Source organism: Lissotriton vulgaris, chromosome 3_1, assembly GCF_964263255.1.
Source record: "Lissotriton vulgaris chromosome 3_1, aLisVul1.2, whole genome shotgun sequence".
Classification (NCBI taxonomy): Eukaryota; Metazoa; Chordata; class Amphibia; order Caudata; family Salamandridae; genus Lissotriton; species Lissotriton vulgaris.
Window position 1 is genome coordinate 1513578714 of NC_141689.1, and position 18216 is coordinate 1513596929.

The following is an 18216-nucleotide window of genomic DNA, read 5'->3' on the forward strand; positions in this document are numbered from 1 at the left end:
GACTCACTTCCGGGTTCAGACAGACCACAGGCCCCTCAGATGGTTGATGCAGATGAGGGGTGAGAATCCAAAACTGTTGAGGTGGTCCATTTCCCTACAATCCGCGCCAGCCCGAGCCGATAGCCCACACCCTTGGTCGGTTCAGCACTGCCTCGAATCATATACGCACAAGAAACTCTGCACCAACTCAGAGAACCATCAAACACCAGATGTAACGGACCTATCAATCCGGAACAGGAGCCCCATAGATGCCCTAGCTGCGCGTACAGGGCCTCACCCTTAGCTCAGTCTGAACCTGCTTGTCTGGAGATGGCCCTGCTGAATTGCAGGTCACTCCCCAAACACCATACCGAAATCAATCTGCTACTAACAGAGTCAGACTTGGACGTTCTGTTTTTAACAGAAACTTGGCTGTCCGAGAGTTCCGACCCGGACATTATTCAAGCACTACCTCCTGGGTACCACATCAAAAACCTTAACAGACCGACGGGCACGGGTGGGGGCATCGCGATTATCTATCGCGACAACCTCGCTTGTCAACTCAAAGACAGTCCCGTTCTCGACTGCGAAAATGTCCTCTTCTCTCTACACCTGCCGCCATCTACCACACTAACTGGGCTGCTAATATACCGTCCACCAGGATAGGTAGGGTGTTTTATAAACTCACTCATGGATGCCATTACCTCCCTGGCGTGCGGAACGCCAAACTTCACCATCCTCGGGGACCTAAACCTCCACTTTGATGATCAAGGCAACAAACTTGCCACAGAACTGAAAGCTGATCTATATTCCCTAAATTTACAACTACTCAGCAACGATCCCACCCACCTGAAAGGACACCTACTAGATCCTATCTTTTCTCATCTTTCCAAACTTTCTGCTCAAACCCCCCTCCCTCTCCCCTGGTCTGACCACGGGCCCCGTCACGACCATGGAAAAAACTAGACACTACCCTATGGGAACGCTCGCTATCCTCCACTCTTCCCACAGTCGACCCCGATCCCTCCAAAGCCGAAACTCAATTACATAATTGGGTCAGTAACTCTCTCGATACAGTCCTGCCACTTAAAGCCCTCCCTACCAATAGGAAATCCTCCAAACTACCGTGGTTCACCGAGGAACTTCGGGAACTAAGACGGAAAGGCAAAAGGCTTGAACGCCAATGGAGAAAGCACTGGCACTCAGAAGACAGAAGTGGTTACAAAACCCACATCAGGTTCTACAAAAATGCACTTAAAACGGCTCAAGCCTCCTACTTCGAGGACCAAATACTAGCCGCAACCAACTCCGCAAAAGAGACTTACCGGATATTTAAACTCCTCTCCAAAACACAGGAACCTCCACCCCCACCTGACCTGGATGGCGCAAAATGCAACCAGATGGCCGAGTTTTTCTCGAAAAAAATCGAACAAATCCTGAACTCCCTCCCGCCTGCGACAATTGCACTAAGAGGCCCTTACAGCCCGGCCTCCCAAGACGCCCCAAGGCTGCTTTCCTTCCCTCAAATCACCATCGAAACGTTTTTTAGCGTCTTGCACAAAGTCAAAAGCGGTGCCCCATCTGATCCAGCCCCGATCAGTAAACTGAAACAAGTTGCTTCTACCATAGCCCCTCCTCTCACTAACCTGATCAATGCCTCCTTCGAAACTGGCACAGTCCCAGCAAACTGGAAAAAAGCCACGGTAAAGGCTCTCATAAAAAAACCACATCTTGACCCTTCTGACCCATCAAACTTCAGACCTATCTCTCTGCTACCAGCAATGAGCAAAATCGCCGAGAGAGTGGCAAATCAACACCTTTCTGAGTTCCTAGAGTCCAATCATCTCCTCCGCCCAACCCAGACTGGTTTTAGACCTGGACAAGGGACGGATACCGCACTGTTAGCCGTGGTCGAAGAAGCGAGGGGCATACTGGACGTAGGAGGATCAGTGGCAGTGATCCTCCTCGACCTGAGTGCCGCCTTCGACACGGTGGACCACGCAACCCTTGTTCATCTTCTCGGTCTGTTGGGAGTGGCGGACTACGCCTTGACCTGGATTTCATCCTTCCTGGAGGACAGGTCTTTTCAAGTGACTGACGGACATTCCATCTCCAAGGCTCATGCACTCAAGTGTGGGGTGCCTCAGGGATCCTCCCTGAGCCCCACACTTTTTAACGTGTACATGGCTCCTCTCGAGGATGTTGTTAAACCTTTTGGGATCAAATCAATAATGTACGCCGATGACACCCAGCTCATCGTGTCCCTCAACCAATCAGACAACGCCCTCTCCAATCTGTCCAGCTGCCTGGAAAAAGTGCACCAATGGATGTGCGAATCCCGGTTAAAACTGAATGGGGAAAAATCTGAAATACTTCTTCTGGGAAACCCTAACAAAATACCCACCCCCCCTTCCCTGGCCACCATGTATGGGATCCCCTCCATCCCCAAAATCCGAAGTAAAAAGCCTAGGGATATGGTTGGAACAGGACCTTAGCTTCAAAACACAAGCGAGGAAAACTGCGGGAACATGCTTCGGCCTTATGAAGATGGCACGAAAGATCCTCCATCTACTCCCCCCTCAATCCAGGAAGCTCTTGATGCAGGGGCTGGTGAACTCCAGACTGGACTACGGGAATGTCCTATATCTGGGGGCCCCAGTCACTGTACTCCACAGACTTCAATGTGCACAAAATGCGGCGGCAAGAATACTTACAGGAACTGCAGCAAGGACCTCTGCCAAGCCGGCCCTTAGAAATTTGCACTGGCTGCCAGTCAAAGAACGGGTCAACTTCAAGACCCTGTGCATTGCACATAAAATACTGCACAACAAAGGCCCCCCTATTCTCAGACCTCTTGTGTCCCTTCAACAATCAATTAGACAACTCAGATCTAACTCCCTTTCTCTTGCAAAAATCCCCAGAATTAGGAAGGCCAGAACAGGAGGTCGCTTGTTCTCGTACAATGCTCCTAGACTGTGGAATGCCCTCCCACTCTCCCTGAGGCAAGAACAAAACCACCTCAGATTTAGGAAAAAACTGAAGACCCTCCTCTTCCCCTGAGCACTACCCCCCTTGTCTTCCCACTCTCCAGGATGATAGTCACCAGCGCCGGGATGCCCTAGGGTAGCTGTGCGCTCTATAAAACCCAAAATCAAATCAATCAAATCAATCAAATCAATCAAATCAGGGGATGGACTTCACGGTGGAACACCGCCCTGGTACAGATCACGCCAATGCTGATGGTCTGTCCAGATTATTCCGCCTTAGTGATGAGGACTCCCTAGGTCAAGGGTAGTTCTCCCCACATTTCAGCTGGAGGGGACACGTGTTAGACCTGACATCATTGGCCTGAGTCTCTCCTCCATTTTTTTCTGTTTGCCTCCTCTGTTTACGATGTTTTTGCTGGTATATCGCTTTGGGCACTGTGCCACTGCTGATCAGTGCCGCAGTGCAAGTGCTCCCTATGTTAACTTACAGTATTGATTGAATTCCATGTTTGGCTTATTTGGTTTACTATCAGTCCCTAGTCTAGTGCACGAGGAGTGCCAGGGTTTGCAAATACAAATGCGGCTAGTGGGCTTGCAGCCCGTGTTGTGCCACCCACACGAGCGGCCTAGTAAAAGTATGTCTAAAGGTCTGCCATTGCTAGACCTACGTGCAGTCTGGTACTGTCACGCGGACTGCGCGTGTACACCTACTTGCCAGTCCCCAAACCTTTCCTTAACTTCATGTTAGTCACCCCTATGGTAGGCCGGAGGGTTGTGTGCATTGTAAGCATAAGGTAGGACAAGCCTGACGAAGTTGACCTGTCCTATTAGTGAATTACAGCCAGATTCGTTCTTCACTATTGTAAGGTTACCTGCTCTCCGTAAGTTAGACTGGGCTGCCAGGATTATTAATGGTATAATCCTAGCTGGCTCGGGGAGCATGGTACGATGTCGAGTTTGGTATCCCTGAACTCAGGGGTTAATAACGCATCCGTTTGGGTGGATGGTTTTTGGACTCTGGGTTTGAAAATAGCACTTTTAGAAAGTAGCTATTTTCTTGTCTAACTATTTCTGGTTTCTGCTGGTTTGGTGTGTGTGCGACAGGGGCTGGTTGGCTCCAGAGTTCTGAATGAGTCAGTGTGGGGTGAGTGGGGCATTTGCATTGAGAGTAGGGGAAGAGTAGCTCCTGACAGCCGGCCCTGCCCGATACAATGCTGGCTCCACCTCCTGTCGAGCGGCGGATAGCTCTGCTCCTGCCAGTGACAATACTGGCTCCACCTCCTGCTGGGCGTCTGAGGACCCAGCCCTGCACCGTGAATAGGCCAGGCGCCTCTGCCTGGCTAAACCCACAACAAACCCGGGATGAGGCGGAGTTCCCCTGCATGGACAAAGGGATCAAAGCGTAAAAGGGGTATAAGAGAAGGACCCCTAAACCAAGACTTTAGATCAATTCTGACAAGGAACCCCGAACCAAGGACAAGAAGCCTGCTGATCTAAGGACTTGCCTACCCCTTCTGCCAGAGTGCTGTTTGCTCGGGGGAATCCTGCAGTCACTTCTTTATTTTGCCAAGGAACCAGGAGAGAGGAACTGAGTGTGTACTCTCGAACTTTGCCAAGGAAATCTCCAAGGGCTGGAAGAGTGCCAGCCTCCTGTTGAAGTCACAGGGCTAAAGGACTTCACCATTTGCTGAAAGTGCTTGTTGCTGGAACCTGAAAGTCCAGCACCTCTGAAGAAATCCAGCAATCTTGACGCCGGTACAGAGCAGGAATATCGTCGCAAAAATATCGCCTAACATAAATATCGCTGCAAAAATATCTACAGGAAGAAATATCGATGACAAAAATATCGTCTGACCAAAATATCGACAGACAGGTAAGTAATATCGTTAACATTAATATAGTTGTAATAAATATCGTTTACAAAAACATAGTTTACAATAATATCGTTTTTTAAATAATTATAAGTAATGTAGTGTTTTTAATGATTATTTTTAGTCAAAGTAGTATTTTTAGTAGTATATTATTATTTAATAATGTATTTTCAGTTGAATTTAGTATTAATAGTTCCGTAGCGGGTTGTGGGTTTATAGGGGAGTAGGGTGGGAAGTAATTTAAATATAATGAAATAATACATTAATTAATGTTTTAAATGAATATAAATAGTGTAATAAATAATAGTTAATTAATTTCAATTAGTTAATTGAATCATAATTATGTAATTAATTATGTTAATTTTTTTATTATTTTTAGGTGTGTGTACAGGATTTTTTTAGTGAAAATGTTTTTGGGTAAAGGGGTATTTTTAGGGTTCAGGGTCAGTTTTCAGTTTTTGGGTAAAGGGGTATTTTTAGGGTTCAGGGTCAGTTTTCAGTTTTTGGGTAAAGGGGTATTTTTAGGGTTCAGGGTCAGTTTTCAGTTTTTGGGTAAAGGGGTATTTTTAGGGTTCAGGGTCAGTTTTCAGTTTTTGGGTAAAGGGGTATTTTTAGGGTTCAGGGTCAGTTTTCGGTTTTTGGGTAAAGGGGTATTTTTAGGGTTCAGGGTCAGTTTTTAGTTTTTGGGTAAAGGGGTATTTTTAGGGTTCAGGGTCAGTTTTTAGTTTTTGGGTAAAGGGGTATTTTTTGGGTTCAGGGTCAGTTTTCAGTTTTTGGGTAAAGGGGTATTTTTAGGGTTCAGGGTCAGTTTTCAGTTTTTGGGTAAAGGGGTATTTTTAGGGTTCAGGGTCAGTTTTTAGTTTTTGGGTAAAGGGGTATTTTTAGGGTTCAGGGTCAGTTTTTAGTTTTTGGGTAAAGGGGTATTTTTTGGGTTCAGGGTCAGTTTTCAGTTTTTGGGTAAAGGGGTTTTTAAATATAATGAAATAATAGATTAATTAATGTTTTAAATAAATATAAATAGTGTAATAAATAATAGTTAATTAATTTTAATTAGTTAATTGAATAATAATTATGTCATTAATTATGTTAATTTTTTAATTAATTTTAGGTGTGTGTACAGGATTTATTTAGTGAAAATGTTTTTGGGTAAAGGGGTATTTTTAGGGTTCAGGGTCAGTTTTCAGTTTTTGGGTAAAGGGGTATTTTTAGGGTTCAGGGTCAGTTTTGGGTTTTTGGGTAAAGGGGTATTTTAATTATATATATGTATTATTGTTGTTATATAAAGTAATGTGTAAAATTAATTTATATGTCCACATTTATTAAGTTTATAATTAAAAAGTGTAGTAAATTTTTTTGAAATAGTTAAAAAATAAAAGTAATGTAATGTATTTTGTTAATAGTACTTATATTTATTTATTATTTAATGTAATTTTAATTATTTTAAAAAGTCGATATTTTTTACATCTATATTAATTACAACGATATTTTGGAGTCGATATTTATGTACTTACCTGTTTAAGTATAGGGTGTCGATATTTTTGTAAACGATATTTTTGCAACGATATTTATGTCAGCTATATTTTTGTTATCGATATTTTAACACCCTACCCTTGACGCCGACGGACGCCGCCGAAACCAGCCCGACATCGTGAGTGCAGCTCCCGTGTCCCGCATCTTCGACGCTGGCCGCTGGGCCCCATCGACGCTAGTAGCAAAGCCGCTGCCGACGCCTCGACCCCGAGCCCTCTCGACGCCGTGAGCGCTGCTCACTCTTGCAACATCATCATCGACGATGACGCCGTATCCTGCTTCACCTCGTGAGCGCTGCTCCTGCCTGACATCTGTCGATGCCGCTGCAGATCGCCCCGACTCCGAGGCCTGATCGACGCCGAAGACACGACGCCGGACATCTTGGCGCCGCTGATCATCGTGTGCTTCGCTTTTCCAAGGTACTGTGTTGTGGGGGGTCCGTGTGACTCCGGGCTCGACGTAGCGCTCCTCGCGGTGGAAGCCGAACCTTTGGATTAACTTTGCCTCGACGTCGTGTGACCCCGTGTGGGTTACATTGTTGCCAAGAACTGTGATCTAAAGAAGAATAGTTGCTTTTGTTACTAAAGACTTTTGTGCTAAGAAGAAACTACGCTTGAACTATTATTTTTCCTTCCAAGAATATTTATTAAGATTGTGGTATATTTTTGTCGTTATTTGGTCTTGTGCTAAGCCTTATATAAACATTCGTATTTTTATAATACTACTGTGTCGTGTCCATTTGTAGTGTATTCACTTTATTACTGTATGTGGTCATAAATGCCTAACGCACTGCCTCTGAGATAAGCCTGTCTGCTTTGCCAAGCTACCGAGGGGGTGAGCAGGGGTTATCTAAGTGTATGATCCCCTTTTCCTGACTAGAGGAGGTGAGTCCCTATTTGTCAGAAGTGTATACCTCTGCCAACTAGAGACAGCCAAGTCTAACAATCCCGAACCCATTTTCGAACTGTAGGGAGACTCTTTCCACCCCAGCATTGTGCCACAGCCCGCTTGGCCATTAAGGTTGCTACTGCAACCAAACGCCTGTTACATCTCCCAGCAGACACACCTCTGGCGCACACCGCACTCGCTCCATCACCACCTTGGTCAACACAGTTGCTACTTTAACCCAGAAGGCAGCCACCCCTGCACACTGCCATGCTAAATGCAGAAAGTCAGCATCAGCCTGCCCGCACCTCACACAGCAGGCAGAGTCACCCAAGTCATATTTCTTTAATTGCAGAGGTGTATAATACCACTGATGGAAGAACTTGAAATTGATAATTCGTAAATTACAATTGGTGGTAAAGCGGAATGTACAGCAGAACTGCCAATGTTCAAGTGGGAAAGTGTGCCCCAAGGTTGTGTTCCATTTAAGATATGAAGGGTGTTTTTCCGGGTCCTTCTCACGTTGAGATGCAGTTTATAGACTAGTGATCAAATGCTTACTTTCCTCCACAGAGATGTCAAGCTATCCACGTCGTCCCTTACCTTGCTTGAACAGAAGCCCTCTAGGATGACGCAGATGATTCCGCAGAGACGTAAGGGACCAACTTCCCTGATTACTAACTAACACTTACTGATTCTAAATTACAGCAAGAAATTAACTAGAAATTAGGGAGGAGGGCCGGTACTGGACGTTGCAGTGAAGACTCTTGATTCTTGCTGTCGACCTGCGAGGCAACAAGCACAGAAGACTTTACTATTCAAGTCCTATAGTTTCCTCCTATTCTATTCTAATCTCTTAGCTACTCTGGTTAAGATACTTAAGACTCTAACTGGATTTCTAAACGTTCGCCTACCTGCGATCAGTAAGGAGTGGGCCTTCGTCCAGTATTTCTTTATGGAGTTGAAGACGGTGTCGTCAAGTGTCCTCTGGGAATAAGTGGTCAGCTTGTAGGCTTGAAGACTCTAGTTGAATTAGGCTGGAAATGAAAGAGGAGGATTACTTATCATTCTTTAAAAGGCTTTCGCAAATCCTACCTAACTCTTCCACCACTTACTTGCAATAAACGTCTTGCCTCCTAAACTCGGGGTTCTTGAAAATCGTCCTCTAATTTCGGAAAGACAAGCAAAACACAAAATCCCATACCTTAACAACATCAAGCGATGACTGTATTCGCTATCGAAATATGAATCTAAATAACATACAAGAAAACCTAAACAAGTTCTTCTGAAGAATACTGAAATACAAGAAACTAAATAGTCCAAAATCTTTCCTTGCGTTTTCCTCTGTGAAGCAAAGTTCCAAAAATTGTCCTTGACCTTTCTTGCGAAGGGCGCCTTTAACCAAAAAATGAAAGTACTTAGCTTTCTGACTCTTTGTCTTCTAGGATCTTCATCGCTGTTTTCAAAGAATGATTAGCCAGTTGAAGAGCCATGAAGATGTCCTGCCGGTAAGAAGAATACGCGACCTTCTCCAAATGAAGTCTGAAGGCAAAGCGCCTTCCAGAAGGCTGGGTGCGGTTTAAATACTGGGCCGCACCCAGCTCCACCCAGTTACGCACACGGACGGTGCGCGAGACAGAAGCTTCCTGAAACCCCTCTGAGGCGCACCAAAAAGGCGCGTGCAAAGGATGCGATGAGACCGTTCTCAGAGCGAAGGTCTGGCTTCCGTGAGCGCTCAAAGCGAAGGCTTGGTCTTTCGTCTGCTGGCTCCTAAACCTAAATTTAACCACATGAAAACACAGAAACCTGCACAAATAGTGGAAACAAACACAATAGGACACAAGGCATGAAAATTAAGGCATGAAATACAGTACCACCAAACACACCCAAACACACTGACTTGAAGCGTGCGGGCGCACGGGACAGGGGTGGGTTTCAAAAGGGAAATAAATCTGTAGCCTAAAGGGGATGCGTAGCCCTTAAGGAGGAGCAGGTGTGGAATCATGAAAGTACTCCCTCCTCAAGATCCCCCCAAGAACGGTGGAAATGGGTCTAGGTTTGTCCGGGAATCGTAAATGAAAGTTCTGAATCAATCTGGGAGCATTTTTAAGGTGTTCTAGAGGCTTCCAAGACCTTTCCTCAGGACCATAACCTTTCCAGTCGATGAGATAATACAACCTTCCTTTAACTCTCTTGGAATCCAAGATTGCTCTTACTTCAAATTCTGAGTTGCCTTCAACAATGATGGGAGGAGGGGACTTGGGAATACGAGTTTGAGGATGAAAAGGCTTGATTAGAGAGACATGGAAGACTGGATGCATCAAGTACTTACTAGGGAGGGTCAATCTAACACAAACTGGATTTAGTATTTTCTCAATGGGAAAGGGGCCAATAAATTTTGGATTGAATTTTCTGTTCCCTCTTAATTTCAAATTTTTTGTACTCAACCATACTTTATCCCCTATTTCATAAAGAGGTTGTTCAGTTCGATGTTTATCCTTGGCTTCTTTCTGAGATTCTTTCGCTTTGGCCAAATTGAATTTGGCATCCTCCTGAATGGAAAATACCTGGGACACATAGTCATAAACTGTGGGTACGGAGTCATTGAGGTTATTGTTGGAATTTTCAGGAATACTTTTTGGATGAAAACCGAAATTACAAAAGAATGGGGACATTTTAATAGAAGAATGCTCAGAGTTGTTGTAGGCAAACTCCAAAGGACTTAGTAGATCTGACCATTCTTCGGTAACATTAGGTAACATACAACGAAGATATTGTTCAATAGTCTGGTTAGTCCTCTCAGTTAAACCATCGGTTTGAGGATGATAACTAGAGGATAAACGAATCTCCATATGTAGCAAAGAACTCAGTTTCTGCCAAACCTTAGAAATAAACTGTGATCCTCTGTCCGAAATAACTACTGAAGGAATCCCGTGTAACCTTATCACATGGATCATGAGCAAATGAGCTAGCTCCAATGCAGTGGGAAGCTTTTTTAGAGGAACAAAATGGGCCATACGGGAAAACTGATCTACTACAGTCAAAATTGTATTGAATCCCTTCTTGGTTTCAGGTAGTTCAACAATGAAATCTAAAGATATAGTGTGCCATGGTTGAGGAGGAATAGGTAATGGCATCAACAAACCACTAGGAGCCTGGTGAGAGGACTTGTGCTGAATACAGATGCTGCAAGTTTCCACAAATTGTTTAATGTCTTTGGACATAGAAGGCCACCAAAACTTCCTCTTGATGAGTTCCATAGTTTTTATAAAGCTTGGGTGTGCAGACAGAACTGTCTCATGATGAAAGTGAATAATGGCTCTTTGAATTTTCTCTTTTGGAACAAAGATTAAGTCATGGACCATCAGCAACCCATCCTTCTCAACAAGAAAAGGATGATCTTTTCTCCAAAGCTCCAATGTCTTTTCTTTCAGAGCTTCCTTAATGTCATCAATGATGTCACAAACAGTTAAGCTTCCCTGAAAACAAGAAGTAGGGATTACAGGGTGAACGACTACCGGTTGATCCGACGTCATTTCTCCTAGTCTGGATAAAGCATCTGCTTTTAAATTCTCCTTTCCTGGGCGATATGTAATCACAAAATTGTAATCGTTGAAAAACATGGACCATCGCAGTTGTCTAGCAGATAAGGCCTTTACAGATCTTAGAGCTTGGAGATTTCTATGATCTGTATAAATCGTTACAGGATGACGAGCTCCTAGTAGGTAGTGACGCCATTCTTCAAACACTGCTTTGATTGCCAACAACTCCTTGTCAGCAATTGCATAATTTTGTTCGGCTTCTGATAACTTTCTTGAGAAATAGGCTATAGGGTGCATTTGGCCAGTATCTGAATCTCGTTGTGAAAGAATGCCACCCAATGCAAATTGAGAGGCGTCTGCTTCCACAATAAAAGGTAGATTGGGGTCTGGATGACTTAGAATTGGAGCCATGGTAAATAACTTTTTTAGGTTCTGAAATGCGTCTTCTGTGGCTGGGGACCATAAAAACTTGGCTCCTTTTCTTAACAGTTTGGTAATAGGAGTTATAACCTGAGAAAAGTTCTGAATGAATCTGCGGTAAAAATTTGCAAACCCTAAAAAACTTTGGATTTGTTTCACAGAAGTGGGACTAGGCCAGGTTGTTACAGCTTCTACCTTCTTAGGGTCCATTTCTATTCCCTCTGGGCTGATAATATAGCCCAGAAAATCCACCTTGGAAACGTGAAATAGACTTTTTTCCAATTTTACGAAGAGTGAGTTTGAAAGTAGTCTTTGAAGAATGGCGCGAACCTGTCTTACATGTTCTTCCTCTGAATCAGAATATATGAGGATATCATCTATGTAGACTACACAGCAGATGTCAATGAACTCATGTAGAACCTCATTTATAAAAAACTGGAAAGCGGCAGGAGCGTTACACAAACCAAATGGCATGACTTGGTACTCAAAGAGACCGAATTTAGTACGGAATGCTGTCTTCCACTCGTCTCCTTTTCTTACTCTTACCAAATGGTACGCTCCGCGTAAGTCCAATTTTGTATAAATTTTAGCCTTCTTGATTTGATCTAATAGTGTAGGGATCAAAGGCAAGGGGTACCTGTTCTTAATGGTCACGTTGTTCAAGGCTCTGTAGTCTATGCAAGTACGCAACTCCCCTCCCTTCTTTGGAATGAAAAAAAGAGCTGATGAGACCGGAGACTTGGAGTGTCTTATAAAGCCATTAGCTAGATACTCATCAAGATAATCTCTGAGATGGGCGTTTTCAGCTTCCGTAAGAGCATATATTCGACTGCAGGGTAAGGTTGCTCCAGGCACTAAATCTATTCTACAGTCGAAATCTCTATGTGGTGGTAGGGTGTTGGCCTTTTTCTTGTCAAAAACATCAGACAGGTCATTATACACTGATGGAACTCCTTCCAGAACCAGTATATTGGGTGATTCCATTCCAAATTCAAAACCTTGAACCACATCCTTAGATCTCTTAGTAAGGAAGCAAAGTTCGGTGCAAGCAGGAGACTGAAAAGTGATAGTCTTGGTCACCCAATCTATGGACGGATTATGTTTAACTAACCAAGGGATTCCTAAAATCATCTTGAATTGAGGGGCATCAATGATGTCTAATTGTATTCTTTCCCTATGTATAGGAGAGCAATCCATTTCTAATACCTCAGTCTGTCTATTGACAGGACCCGAAGTCAATTCCTTGCCATCAACAGCTCTAACGATTTCTGGATGGTCCTTTGACACGGATCTGAAGCCTAACTGGAGGAAGAAATGAGAGTCTATAAAATTACCTGTAGCACCAGAATCTATGATGGCTTCCACCTGTCTGGAGTAAGACTCTGGAAGTAGACCTCGGAGTTCTACAAGAATCGAAAAGTGTCTACATCCAATGGGAGGAATAGTTGAGGCCAAACTAGAGAACAAACTCGATAAACCGACCTCTCCTTTTACCGAGTTTTCTAGTTTTCCGACTTCTCTTGTGTGACAGCTAAGTCGGAAGATCTAACCTTAAATTTGTTTGGTCGTGTGGGACATTCCTTCACAAAGTGTCCTCGACCCCTCACAATCTGGCTTCCGAGCCAAACACAGCACTGAGACCGCCCTCATCGCAGCAACAGACGACATTCGAACTCTACTGGACAATGGAGACACAGTCGCCCTCATCCTCCTCGACCTCTCTGCAGCCTTCGACACAGTCTGCCACAGCACCCTTCTACAACGCCTCAGAAACATCGGAATCCAAGGAAAGGCACTGAAATGGATCACCTCGTTCCTCACCGGAAGAACCCAGAAAGTCCGCCTCCCACCATTCAAGTCCGAGGCCTCTGAAATCATCTGCGGCGTACCACAAGGATCCTCACTCAGTCCCACCCTCTTCAACGTATACATGAGCCCCCTCGCGACCATCGCCCGCCAACACAACCTCAACATCATCTCTTACGCGGATGACACTCAACTGATCCTATCTCTCACCAAGGACCCCAGCACCGCCAAAACTAACCTACACGAAGGAATGAAAGAAGTCGCCGAATGGATGAAACAAAGCCGTCTGAAACTTAACTCGGACAAAACAGAAGTCCTCATCTTAGGTAAATCCCCCTCTGCATGGGACGACTCCTGGTGGCCGGAAGCCCTCGGAAATGCACCCATCCCGACAGACCACGCACGGAACCTTGGCGTCATCCTGGATTCTTCACTCTCAATGAACAAACAAGTCAGCGCCGTATCCTATTCCTGCTTTAACATTCTCCGCATGCTCAGAAAAACTTTTCGCTGGATCCCCTCCGAAACAAGGAAAACAGTCACCCACGCTCTGGTCACAAGCCGACTGGACTACGGAAACACCCTCTACGCAGGTACCACCGCTAAACTCCAGAAGAAACTACAACGAATCCAAAACGCCTCAGCCAGGCTCATATTAGACATCCCACGCAACGAACACATCTCTGGTCACCTTAAAGACCTCCACTGGCTACCCGTCAATAAGAGGATTACTTTCCGACTGCTTACCCACGCACACAAATCACTCTACGACATCGGACCAGATTGCCTCAATTCTCGACTGTCCTTCTACACCCCCTCCCGCCAACTTCGATCTTCCAGCCAAGCCTTCGCCACTGTACCTCGCATCAACAAGACCACCATGGGAGGCAGATCCTTCTCATACCTGGCTGCCAAAACTTGGAACTCACTCCCCGCTTACCTTCGCCTCACCCAGAATCACCTAGCGTTCAGAAAGCAGCTTAAAACGTGGATATTTGACAAATAATCCTCCTCCCCTTCCTAAGCGCCTTGAAACCCTCTGGGTATGTAGTGCGCTATATAAATTTTATGACTTGACTTGACTTGACTTCCCACAATAGAGACATTGATTTAATCGCCGTCTCTTTTCTTTCTCCTCCTTAGACAAGGGACCTCGGATAGATCCTATCTGCATAGGTTCTGCAGAATCAGTTTTGGAACTAGGTTCTCGGTTAGGCACTGATGTGGATCTTTCCTTAAAGAAAACTAATTTGTGCTCTGACTTCCCTCTTTCCCCCTTTCTCTCGGATATACGATGATTTAATTTCACCGCTAGGTCTATGAAGGCACTAATCTCTTCGGGGGGGGTCTAAAATCTGGGTGATCATGTCTTTCAATTCGTCCTTCAATCCCCTATAGAAGATCGAAATTCGCTTGTCGTGAGGCCAATCGGCTTCTAAGACCAAACGATTGAAGGTAGAAATATAATGTAGCAAATCAGATGAGCCTTGTCTTAAACCTAACAGCTCATTGTCTGCAGACTGGACAAATAGATGTTTAGAAAACATCTTCTTTAAAGCCCTCTCAAAATCCTTGAAGTTATACAAGATCCGATCATCAGCTTCAACTAAAGGGACAGACCAAAGGGCAGCGTCGCCACCCATGTAGGATAACATGAATGCTACCCTGGAAGAATCATCAGGAAAAGCTGTGGTTTTTGCTATAAAGTGTAAGTGACATTGTTGTAAAAACACAGAGAACTTATTGCAATCCCCATAAAATCTCTCTGGGGGAGCTAAAGGGGTGGGGACCGGAGTTACAACATGGATTTGTGATGGAGAACTAGAACTGGAAGAGCCCTGAGAAGTGGCTGATTTTTGCTGCACCAAGTCCTGGAGAGAGGATAAATCCCTACGTAAAGCAGCGTTATCCTGCCTAATTGCGTCAAGCACAGCTACTAAATCCTGCATAGATACCTGATCCATTGCGTCTGGGCGGAATTATCAACGTGGGCTTTGCCTTCTGTCAAGCTATCCACGTCGTCCCTTACCTTGCTTGAACAGAAGCCCTCTAGGATGACGCAGATGATTCCGCAGAGACGTAAGGGACCAACTTCCCTGATTACTAACTAACACTTACTGATTCTAAATTACAGCAAGAAATTAACTAGAAATTAGGGAGGAGGGCCGGTACTGGACGTTGCAGTGAAGACTCTTGATTCTTGCTGTCGACCTGCGAGGCAACAAGCACAGAAGACTTTACTATTCAAGTCCTATAGTTTCCTCCTATTCTATTCTAATCTCTTAGCTACTCTGGTTAAGATACTTAAGACTCTAACTGGATTTCTAAACGTTCGCCTACCTGCGATCAGTAAGGAGTGGGCCTTCGTCCAGTATTTCTTTATGGAGTTGAAGACGGTGTTGTCAAGTGTCCTCTGGGAATAAGTGGTCAGCTTGTAGGCTTGAAGACTCTAGTTGAATTAGGCTGGAAATGAAAGAGGAGGATTACTTATCATTCTTTAAAAGGCTTTCGCAAATCCTACCTAACTCTTCCACCACTTACTTGCAATAAACGTCTTGCCTCCTAAACTCGGGGTTCTTGAAAATCGTCCTCTAATTTCGGAAAGACAAGCAAAACACAAAATCCCATACCTTAACAACATCAAGCGATGACTGTATTCGCTATCGAAATATGAATCTAAATAACATACAAGAAAACCTAAACAAGTTCTTCTGAAGAATACTGAAATACAAGAAACTAAATAGTCCAAAATCTTTCCTTGCGTTTTCCTCTGTGAAGCAAAGTTCCAAAAATTGTCCTTGACCTTTCTTGCGAAGGGCGCCTTTAACCAAAAAATGAAAGTACTTAGCTTTCTGACTCTTTGTCTTCTAGGATCTTCATCGCTGTTTTCAAAGAATGATTAGCCAGTTGAAGAGCCATGAAGATGTCCTGCCGGTAAGAAGAATACGCGACCTTCTCCAAATGAAGTCTGAAGGCAAAGCGCCTTCCAGAAGGCTGGGTGCGGTTTAAATACTGGGCCGCACCCAGCTCCACCCAGTTACGCACACGGACGGTGCGCGAGACAGAAGCTTCCTGAAACCCCTCTGAGGCGCACCAAAAAGGCGCGTGCAAAGGATGCGATGAGACCGTTCTCAGAGCGAAGGTCTGGCTTCCGTGAGCGCTCAAAGCGAAGGCTTGGTCTTTCGTCTGCGCTTGCTCCTAAACCTAAATTTAACCACATGAAAACACAGAAACCTGCACAAATAGTGGAAACAAACACAATAGGACACAAGGCATGAAAATTAAGGCATGAAATACAGTACCACCAAACACACCCAAACACACTGACTTGAAGCGTGCGGGCGCACGGGACAGGGGTGGGTTTCAAAAGGGAAATAAATCTGTAGCCTAAAGGGGATGCGTAGCCCTTAAGGAGGAGCAGGTGTGGAATCATGACAAGAGAGCACTGTCTGCAGCGTGCACTACGGCTGTGGTTCTATTGGATAATCAGGGTAGATTGCAAGCAAGGGTAGATTGCAAGCAAGGGTTCCTTTTTAGGTCTCGCCTAGACGAAAGCAAAAGCGAAGCTTTTGCTGTCTATGCGAGACAACTTATGTTGCCGCTTTTCTGGGAATATTGTGGACATCAGACTGTGACGAGCCTGTCCTCCTGGAGATTGCAGCTCGTGAGCGCGCACGTCGCGTCGCCCTGCCTGCTATTCGCATTCACACAAAGGCTCCCGCACGCATGCGCACATACACACACTCCATACACACACACGCACCCCCCTTTAACAGACACACGCGCAGACAGACACACGCACGCACAGACACACTACAACAGACACACGCGCACACCCCACCCCCACTCACCTCTCTCGGACAGTCTCTTCTCTCTCGCGCTGCGATGGGGGCGGGACTTCCGGTTGGGGCCGCGCTGCGATTGGCCGGCTGCCCAACCGCTTCCGGGTCGTCGCAGGCAGCGCGGCGGCAACTTGTTGTAATAGCAATGGTCTGAGAAGGACAGTGGCACATTTGTGTATGTTTTACTTCAAGGTGGTCGGTTCCGGAGGCACAGTAGCCTTGTAGCAGCATGACCATTAGGAATTACACTCATTCTTGTTTTTTCTTAAAATTCATTTTTCCCGGCCCGGCCACGCGGCCAATGCTTGTTTTGTAAATTTATGCACTCAGGCACCGCTTTCCCTCCCACAGCACCTAAACACCGCATCCATGCTTGGGGCCGCAGAGAGGAATTCCCTCCCACCTCTCCCCCGCTGCTTCCTGCATCATTTCCCACAAGCCGACCATAACAGATTCCTAGCCCGCCACTAACCGATGTTCCGGAGCGGAAGCGCTGCAGAGCTCTAGGCGCTATGCACCCGTTGGCACTTGCAAACTCTGAGCTAGACAATGTACCAGAAGTGGTTTTCTTGGCGCTTACTTGGCAACCCATGTAAAACATGCGTGTCTTTTGTGCTATTACTAGCGAGGAGTGAACTGAAGGTTTCTTTACAGGTCGGGTCGGTGCTCTCAGCTGTGCCAGCCTTTCATATAGGCAGTGTGTGGCCTTATACAGCGCCCGTGCTCCCGGAGAATGGCAGCACTGCCACGGCTCAGTATCCTGCTCCCCAAGCTCCAAGCACACACGCATCCATGCTTGGGGTCGGAAGAAGGAATTCCCTCCCACCTCTCCCCGCTGCTTCCTGCATCATTTCCCACAAGCCGACCTTAACGGATTCTTAACTGAACTGTACCAGCTGTGCTGACGACCCTGGCACCCTGTGACCCTCTGCATCTCAGCGGCAGTGTAAAGCCTTGTTGGTTCTAGTGTGTGCTAAGACTGCAAGATGTCTATTTCGAGGCTCTATCCTGCGTCAGATGCATTACCAAAACACAGCAATATAACTCCCGATGCATTTAATTACTGGTTTGTAATTGCAATTAAAGTTTACAGAGCTGTGAGAGACAATAGGTATTGAGCACAGCCAGCAGTAATGCTACCTACAACCCCTGCACCGGGTTCAGCTATTATTCCCATGGAATGTGAATCCTGCTAAGAGGAAAGAAATCACCCGACAGCAGAGCGGCGTCACTTTGCTCTGTTAAGAGGCAATGCTGGCTGACTGCTTCCGACAGGCACGAGCATCAGTTCGAGCTGTCGGCTTTAATCACTTCCTCGGATCCTGAGGGGCAGAGAGAGCAGAGTGCAGAGCAA